This window comes from Rattus norvegicus, chromosome 9, assembly GCF_021556685.1.
Source record: "Rattus norvegicus strain SHRSP/BbbUtx chromosome 9, alternate assembly SHRSP_T2T, whole genome shotgun sequence".
NCBI lineage: Eukaryota > Metazoa > Chordata > Mammalia > Rodentia > Muridae > Rattus > Rattus norvegicus.
In genome coordinates this window covers 48,140,374-48,149,751 of record NC_141542.1, presented here as the reverse complement: position 1 = coordinate 48,149,751, position 9,378 = coordinate 48,140,374, and the positions used below count along the sequence as shown (strand labels likewise).

Sequence of the window (9,378 nt, the reverse complement as noted above, 5' to 3'; positions counted from 1 at the left end):
CCATTACAGAAACACACAGTCAAAATTAACAGTTAGGGGGCCCAGTCCCAACTGATACATCTGTTAGCCACCCAAACCATTCAGAGACCAATCTTAGTCAGGCGTTGATGGCTTATTGAATGCACACTCTAAGACTGACTAATCAGGATGTAGCCCGGAGTTGAGATCTAACATTCTGAACCCCAGGCAGTCCTCCAGAACCAGTTTTGATATGGGAAAAACAACCAACAGGCGTATTTGCAACATTTACAACATTTGCAACATATATATATATATATATATATATATATATATATATATATATATATATATATATATGGAGAAGAGCTGTGTGTCCTTTAAGCTGGTAAGTTGGGTCTAGAGGCAAGGAGACTGGAGGATCTCCAACGTCCATGAGGTGGCTCCACAACAAAGCAACTTGTTTTTGTCAGAGCAAGAAGCAATAGGTCAAGTTAATGTTCCGATCTACAAAGTGAAGGTTGAAGGAATAGGGCAGAGCTATTGTTAAGATTCAGTCTTTAACACAGCTACAGTACAACTCCGGCACTTAAGGCTCAGGTCAGGTGTCATTGAAGAAGAAGTGGGTAGAAGGATTTTATGAGCCTCAGAAACAGGGAGTTTGCTGTGAGACTGTGTGCGCCACTTAGAAATGCCAGAATTACGTCTGTGAAGTCTCACCAACTTGGTTGCCTAAACATAACCTGAGCAAGGACAAGGACCCATAGACATATGAATGTGGAAGACGAAAAGCTCATGAGGACTCAATCCTACACAAAGAACTATGGGAAACTAAGGAATGCTGAGGTGAAGAGAAGTAGTCTTCTCCAGAGAAGGGCACACCAACTGGTTACCCAATAGCAAATGTTCAGCCCTAAAACCATACAAGCAACATTATGTGGATGGAATAGGTTACATTTATGTATTTATGAACACCCTCCCACACCCTCACACACACACACACACACACACACACACACACACACACACACACACACACAGAATGTTCAGCCCTAAAAACATACAAGCAACATTTTGTGAATGGAATAGGTTGTGTTTTATGCATTTATGAATATGAATACACACACATATAGTAAACATACTAATATATATGATCGCAATTAAAGAAATGCTTGAATTTCACAGTAAGGGTGGGTAGTACATGGGGGAATTTGGAGGAGGAAAAGGGAAGGGAATATAATTATGTTTATAATCTCAAAAACGAGAACACTATTTTTTAAAATAGGACACAGGCCAAGCGATGAGGAACTAGATATTTGCTTCATAATCCTTCCTCTTTGGAAAAATCACTTGGCTGATGAGTGGGACTTGGGTGGAGATTCAACCTTTGAGCAAGAATAGAAATGAAGGATTTAATCCTATCAAGAAACTAACAGTGAATTAAGCTTAAAAAGGACAGTAAGTGTAAGAAAAATTGTGGGCAACTCGTGGAAAGGAAACAGCATGCTGGTCTCTGTGAGCAAATAGGAATGAAGTAACTGCTGTCATGCACAGTTGGGAATTAAATCCAGACACAATTGTGAATTATCAAAAATAAATACACCTTCGCCAGACTTGGTGAATATTCCTTTAATTCCAGCAGTCTGGAGGCAGAGACAGGTAGTTCTCTGAGTTCAAGGCTAGCCTAAACTCCATAGTGATTTTCTGGATGGCCAGGGCTATCTAGAGAGAGCCTGTCTTTAAAACACACACACACACACACACACACACACACACACACACACACACACACACACACAGACACACAGACACAGACACAGACACACACACACACACACACACACACACACACACACACCCCTGAAGTTGGAGACCTTTCTCCTTTGGTAACTTTGAGCCCACAAATGTAGCATGGCTTGTATGGGGACACCAGGGCCAGTAGGATGGACCGAAGGTGCTACAGCTCACCAGAAGGATGCCTCTGAATTCCTTCACAGCATTATGGTAGATCATACAGGAATACGCACTGAATATTCCAGGTAAGGAAGAATGACCCACAGGCATTTCACACTTTCCTATTCTTTAAACTCTTTAATGAACAACAACGTGTGTCTCTTCTTCCAAAGTGCTGGGATTAAAGGCATGTACCACCACACCTGGCTTTAGACCTTTACTAACTATTCTGTCTGTTGCCACTGTTATAACTTTGTAGTCTCTATTCTGTAGTGTAAATAGAATAAATAATACTAAGGTTGCTTTAAGGAGTCATAGTTAGTTAAAATTGCATTTATATTATATTATTATATTATATTATATTATATGTGTGTGTGTAAAATCTATCTATATATATAAAATCTACATCTATCTATGTATCTATGATTCTATGAACCTCTCTATGTATCTATCTCTTTATCATCTATGTATCTACATATCTATAATCTATCTTTCATCTGTGTTTCTGAGTATCTATATAACATTCTATCTATCTATCTATCTATCTATCTATCTATCTATCTATCTATCTATCATCTATCTGAAGTGAAGCTATACACTTGGGTTGACAATGCTCCCACAAGAACCAAAGACTATCGAAAAAACAAAAAACAAAAAACAAAAAACAAAAAAAGTACCAGGCATGAAAAACCCTCTTGGAGTTGTTGGTCAATGGCATCAAAGAGTCTCCAAAACCAGTATAGGCTATAGTTGTTGTTCTTGGTTACCCTCCGGGGGTCGAAGGTTAAGTACCCATTACTGAAGACACCATGCACTTTAGACATAGGACTTGGAGGATCCAAGCTGGATCTGACTTGAAAGCCTCCTTGCTGAAGACTAGTTTCTATAGAAGCATAAGGTACTAAGTAAGTTGCCAAGGGGTAGGGAATCAATACAACAGTATTTACTCAGCTTCGATGCATGGGGATCACAGCAATGTCCAGCATAGCAAGATGCCCCTTAACGTGTACAGTAACCAATATCTGTCAAATTGGGCTTGGAGCTCACTCAGCACGAAGAAAATCATTCCTGCTACTATAAACCCAGCCAACTACCCAGGTCTGAGATTATGGATCCTACTACCTATGTTTAGTAGAGCAGCCTAATTCCTAGTTGCATTTTAAATACTTAGCCTTATATCCACAGAGAAGAGTAACTCGTACCTCTCTTCAAAGAAGCTTCTCTTCATAGCAGTTGGAGGCCTTTTCAGAAAACCGTGACTGTCCAAATGGTAGAAAGCCTCTGATTGGGGGGAACACAGTCCCAGTGGATACGTTTACAAAGTAACTTTGGCACCTAAGAACGGGAGACAGTATAAGAATCCACGGAACAATCATAAGAATTGGGAGACAGCTAACCCAATCACAGAAAGACATACATGGTATGCACTCATTGATAAGTGGCTATTAGACAAAATGCTTGAATTACCCTAGATGCCTAGAACAAATGAAACTCAAGACGGATGATCAAAATGTGAATGCTTCACTCCTTCTTTAAAAGGGGAACAAGAATACCCTTGGCAGGGAATAGAGAGGCAAAGATTAAAACAGAGACTGAAGGAACACCCATTCAGAGCCTGCCCCACATGTGGCCCATACATATACAGCCACCCAATTAGACAAGATGGATGAAGCAAAGAAGTGCAGACCGACAGGAGCCGGATGTAGATCGCTCCTGAGAGATACAGCCAGAATACAGCAAATACAGAGGCGAATGCCAGCAGCAAACCACTGAACTGAGAATAGGACCCCCGTTGAAGGAATCAGAGAAAGAACTGGAAGAGCTTGAAGGGGCTCGAGACCCCATATATACAATAATGCCAAGCAACCAGAGCTTTCAGGGACTAAGCCACTACCTAAAGACTATACATGGACTGACCCTGGACTCTGACCTCATAGGTAGCAATGAATATCCTAGTAAGAGCACCAGTGTAAGGGGAAGCCCTGGGTCCTGCTAAGACTGAACCCCCAGTGAACTAGACTATGGGGGGAGGGCGGCAATGGGGGGAGGGTTGGGAGGGGAACACCCATAAGGAAAGGGAAGGGGGAGGGGGGTGTTTGCCCGGAAACCAGGAAAGGGAATAACACTCGAAATGTATGTAAGAAATACTCAAGTTAATAAAAAAAAATTGGGAGACTAGGAAGTTGGCTGGGAGATTGTGTGCCCTAGAAATGACAGGGGAGACAAGCGGATGATACCTCCCCAATATGGCTGCCTAAACAAAAAACTGAGCGTGGGACAGCTTCAGTGAACATGGGTCAGGGATATCTCATGAGACCTGACCTGTAGACGAAGAACTACAAGTGACCAAGGAACCTGAGAAGAATCTTCCTCAGAGAAGTCCCTTCTAAATGGGTATCCCCTATCAAGTGGTCAGCCTTGAAGTAATCTGCACACAAGCAAAACTTTACTGACTGGCGCAGCAAGATATGGCTCACGGACAGCAGAAGATTCACTCTCAGCAGAAAAATGCCAAAAAGCAGGCTGGGCAAAGAAGAAACAAGGACATGACCAAAAGGCTGCTGCCAAAGCTGCCTTAGTCTATACCTGCACAGTCTGTAGGACATAAATGCCAGACCCCAAGACCTTCAAGCAGCACTTTGAGAGCAAGCACCGTAAGACTCCCCTTCCTCCAGAATTGGCTGATGTCCAGGCATAAAGCTGTTTACAGGTGAATTCATGACACCCTTGACTCTTCTACTGCCTCAGACATTAGTATCAAACCCGCAGCTGCTTTTTAAAGCAAACTGTTGATCAGCAAAAAAGGAAAGGGGCTACAGAAACACTCATCTTTGCGCTGTTCCCTTTGGGCTTCATGCAAAGACAGTTCTGTGTAAATGTACAGTTGACTCTGATGGGGAAATCTTAAAAATCAGTCTATTCTTGTTATAAAAATTCTTTAACAATTGTAATCATATTGATGTTCATATTGTGTAAAATAACTCATTTAATGAAGTTTTGATTTTACAACATCCCAGAGAAAACTTTAGAGACCAAGTAGGATATATGTGCGTAAAGGTATATTCACACACATGTATGTGTCTATATGTACATATGCATATATACATATGTGTGTAACAATAAAAAAGAGGCAATTTCAGAAAATGTTTGAGGGATGACATGGGAGGGATTGGAGGGAGGAAAGGGAAGAAAAGATATGATGTAATTAATTTTTAATTAAGTTAAAAAATTTAAAGTAGTGTGTGTGTGTGTGTGTGTGTGTGTGTGTGTTTGTGTGTGTGTGCGCGCGTGCCCATGTGTCGGGTGTCTGAAGAAGTCAGATGCAGAGGGCATTACATCTCCTAGAGTTAGTGTCTCAGGTAACCACCTCTTAGCTACCCAATGTAGTTGCTGAGAACTACCAGGTCCCCCGGAAAAGCAGCCAGTGTCCTTAACTGCTAATCCATCTCTTCAGCACCCAGAGCACTTAAAAAGTATAGATTGCACTTTAAAGGGCCACTTGTCTTCTCTCTCTCGCTTATACGGAGTCCAAATGCCCAATCATAGCCGGCAGCCTCCGTCCTCCAGTCATTTGCATGGGGTTATCTTGCTCGCATCGGTCAAATAGCTCCAGTTTCTTCATGTGTCTCAAATGAACAGGGTGCCCTGGTCCAGGGCTTCCGATCCTGTTCTTCACGCTCCTAGAGCATTTCCTCCCAAAGTCACATGGTTTCTCCATCACTCCCTTCAAGACTGCTCGTGTCCACTTTAGAGGCTTCTTATGACGACCATGTTAAACAACCAATTACCTTCACTTCTGTAGCTCCCTAGTTGTGGAGTAGGCTTGATTTATAATGGCTTAACTTTTCACCTGTTATTTATTAGTTCTTTAACTTTTAAGTTTTTCATCCCCCCTCCCCCCCCTTTAGATTGCAGACTATATTATGGCTGAGAGTTCGGATGGCCTTCGGGAACCACAGGGCAGGGACCGATGCTTGGGGTAAGTGGGTGTGGGATACAGTATTTATCAAGCATTTGGATGAATATATGCAACAGGTTTAACATAACATGTAGTGCACTGCCACGGACCACTCATATGGAGGACACCGTGGGAGAAGCAGGGCTCTGGTACTCAGGAAGGCACAGGTTCGGCGCAATGACCGACAGACACAACACACTCAGGGTGGTTTGAATCTGCTGCGATTTTACTGAAATCTGCTTTGTGGTTATATACAATGCTTGAACAGGAGCTAAGTTTTTGGTCCTTTGCTAGGGTACACTCAAGCAATAACCAAAAAAAAGTTTAACAGTTTACATGAAGTTCAGAACAGAAAGCAAGACAGGAAATAAATTTTCCTGAGAATCCGACTGGTGCCAGCCGGTGGTCATAAAACTCATTTACCTCAATCTCTAAATATCATCTCTCGGATCACAACAGGACCACTAGCTGTAAGGAATCTTTTGTCTTTTACTCTCTCAGCCAAAATTTATGTAATTGTCTTTTTAAAGATAGGATAGTTCCTTTTGATAATACGTAAGCACAGGGATGTGATCTGGCCAAGTGTTCTATAAAATTTAAAGAATAATATAATACTCTCTTTCCATCAATATTAACACATCTATCACCTTCTTCATCATGTGTCCCTGTGTAGGGCAATGGCTCTGCAGTGGTCCTGTATCTACTCATGCTGTTTTTACCTAAAGGAGGGGCCTGCAACCTTCCTCTAATTAAATAATATTTTCTTCCATGTAACTACTTGATAGGAATTTCTGACTGTATGGATATTTTTATAATTGACGGGACTTTCCCCTCTAATAGCTAGCACCTTAATTCTTTCACTATCTAGGAGGTTTGGATTTTCCATAGTTAATTCTTCCTATTGTAAGTTATTGATCACGACTCTTAGAATTTCATTCTGATTCTACTTAATTTTTGCTAGTGCTTTCAAAAGAAGCAAGGTCCATAAAGACCAAATCGGGTCTCCATGTTCCTGTTAGTAGAAAAAGAAACAAAAGAACCAGGATGTAATTCCCCATTGTACCCATTCGAATCAGCTAGGCAGAAAGTCGAGGAGGAAGTGGCCAAGTGTCTCCAGGAGACCAAGTTCCGAGGAACACATATCTCTGGCCTGCTGACCACGATTGTTTCATGTCAGACAGGCTCCACTGGGGCTGGCACAGCAGTGCACACTATTGTTTATGCCGTGCTATACCGTTTGAATGAATTCTATTCCTATGCAACTTAGGGGCTTGTCTTAGTTATGTGGCTGCATCTTGCCATGTGATTAACTGGAGAAGGGATTGAAATGGGATCTCTACATAATCATCAGAGCCAGGGTGATTTTACCAAAAATATTGTTGCAGTTATGTGTCCCCAATGGTCAAGAATATTGCTATATTTCTGCCATGTTAGAATCATCATTTTTCAAGTGTAGGAAAGCATTCAAATCATACCAATTATCACATATCAGTGCTGAAAGCCAAACAGGAGGCCATGACCTCCTCACACCAGGCACTTTTCATAATGAACTTGTACAAATATGACCATGATTTTGTGAACTGTAGTTTTTAGACAATAATTTCCATTTAGTATTTGACAGTAAAGTTTCTATGTCTTTGTCTCCTAAACACTAATGATTTCTTAAACACTAATGATTTCTTTTTGACGGTTTGTGAAAGACATGTTGACTTGTCACATGACAAACTGTTGTTTCTCAATTCTAGGAGTCACAGGATGCATTTGAAAACTGCTTCTGTAGTTGATGGAAGAATATTAAAAATATATTAAGCATTTTCAGGGTGGTTTATCCTACCTAAATGTGTTTTTGAAGTAAAGTTTATTGCTGTATTTGTATACAGATGTGAGAGGTGAAAATACAGTGTGTCCTTGGGATCTGTTTTCTATGGAGGCTGCTGTATACAGTAATTGTAGTGGAGTGGACACCAGGGAGCATCGAGCCAGTGAAAATCCAATTTGGTTCTTCTCCCCTATTATGTGTTTTAAAGAAGCAAGCAGATGGTAGATAGATTTTTCTCCCCTTGGAAACGACTGGTTTTGAAAGATTCCAGAATGTTAGTTTTCTGGGCATGGTTGTTGAGTAGCATTCCACGTCTTAAAATATACATTAAACTTTGCCAGGAAAGTTAATCTACCCTGCAGCAGATGGGTACGTTTGTAAAAATACACAGCCACTGCTGGTGTCTCCAGCTCTCGTCTGTAGATTCGAGTGTAAACATCTAGAATCTCTCGTTGTTCTTCGCTTCTTCTTAGTAATACAGAAGTAATTTCTTCTCACCACACTCCTGCCTGCTCAATGCCATCAAATTAGAGGACCACATAATAGCCGTTTTTATTGTTTCATTTTGAATCGTTAAACAATCTTCTTGGAGTATGACTCCACGCTGTTCAACTTCATCATTTAGAGGTAAAAGAAGTGCAGTTTTCCTTTAAAAGTGATAAAATAAGCATTTCCTGAGAGATAGCTAACAGTTACAGGTACTATTGGCTTGCACAGGAAAAAAAAAAATATATGCATATATATATATATATATATATGCTTTCCCCATCAGAACCAGGATAAAGGCACTCCATGCGTGAACTATTCAAATAGCTATGCAACATTTCGTTTATCCACCAGTAAAATATGAAGAGTCTGTTGTCAGTTCTCGCTGGCGGCGAGTCACTCAAACATTCTACGTAGATATTTAATTCTCACTAGCTTTATCTCTCTAATTCCCAGAGAAAAGTTAAGATTAGACAGACTCTTACTGTAAGCTAGGAAAACGGATGGCAACAAGGGAGGTTATCATTACTGCCAGCCAAGGAGGCAAGGCACAGAGCAGTCTGAAGCCCTGTGCGCTTTTTCAGAGGCACAATCCTTAGAAGCTACTGCCATCTGCTGGCTGTTCTAGGTAGGTGCTTTCATTCTAAATTGCTTCTAATGGGTCAGCAAAGAAAAACACTCCTGCAGCTTACTTCTCATATTTGCCCACAGTTCATGTTACATGACCTGTGTGGATGTACACTAGGTCAAATGCCGGTGCTATATAGATTCCTGTTATAAAATCCTACTCTACACATAAAAATAGTGTAGAATTGGTGTATTTTGAACAATCTTCTCATTCTCTATATTTGTGTGGTAATGAGGTTTCAGTTAATATACATATAATATACATATATGTTAATATACATATAATAATATATGATATGTAACACATAACATATAGCATATAACATACAACACACAACATAACAATATATCATAACATATGATATAACATATAACACATAACACAATACATCATTTAACATAAAGCATATAATATGCAATATACAATGTATAATATATAATAAATATATATGGTAAAACTTTTAGGTTAGGGACATGCTTCTTTTAGTGTTTTAAACTATGAGTTAAAAGATTAGTATTGAAATGTCAGTTAATCCACTTCAAAGAAATGACAATCACAATTATAATACTGTTGTTG

General features: G+C 40.2%; 1 pseudogene; it reads left to right on the top strand.

Moving 5' to 3' along the window:
• The first annotated feature begins 4,379 nt into the window (after positions 1-4,379).
• Positions 4,380-4,631, top strand: Zfp706-ps1 (zinc finger protein 706, pseudogene 1; annotated as a pseudogene).
• Positions 4,632-9,378: the final 4,747 nt, after the last annotated feature.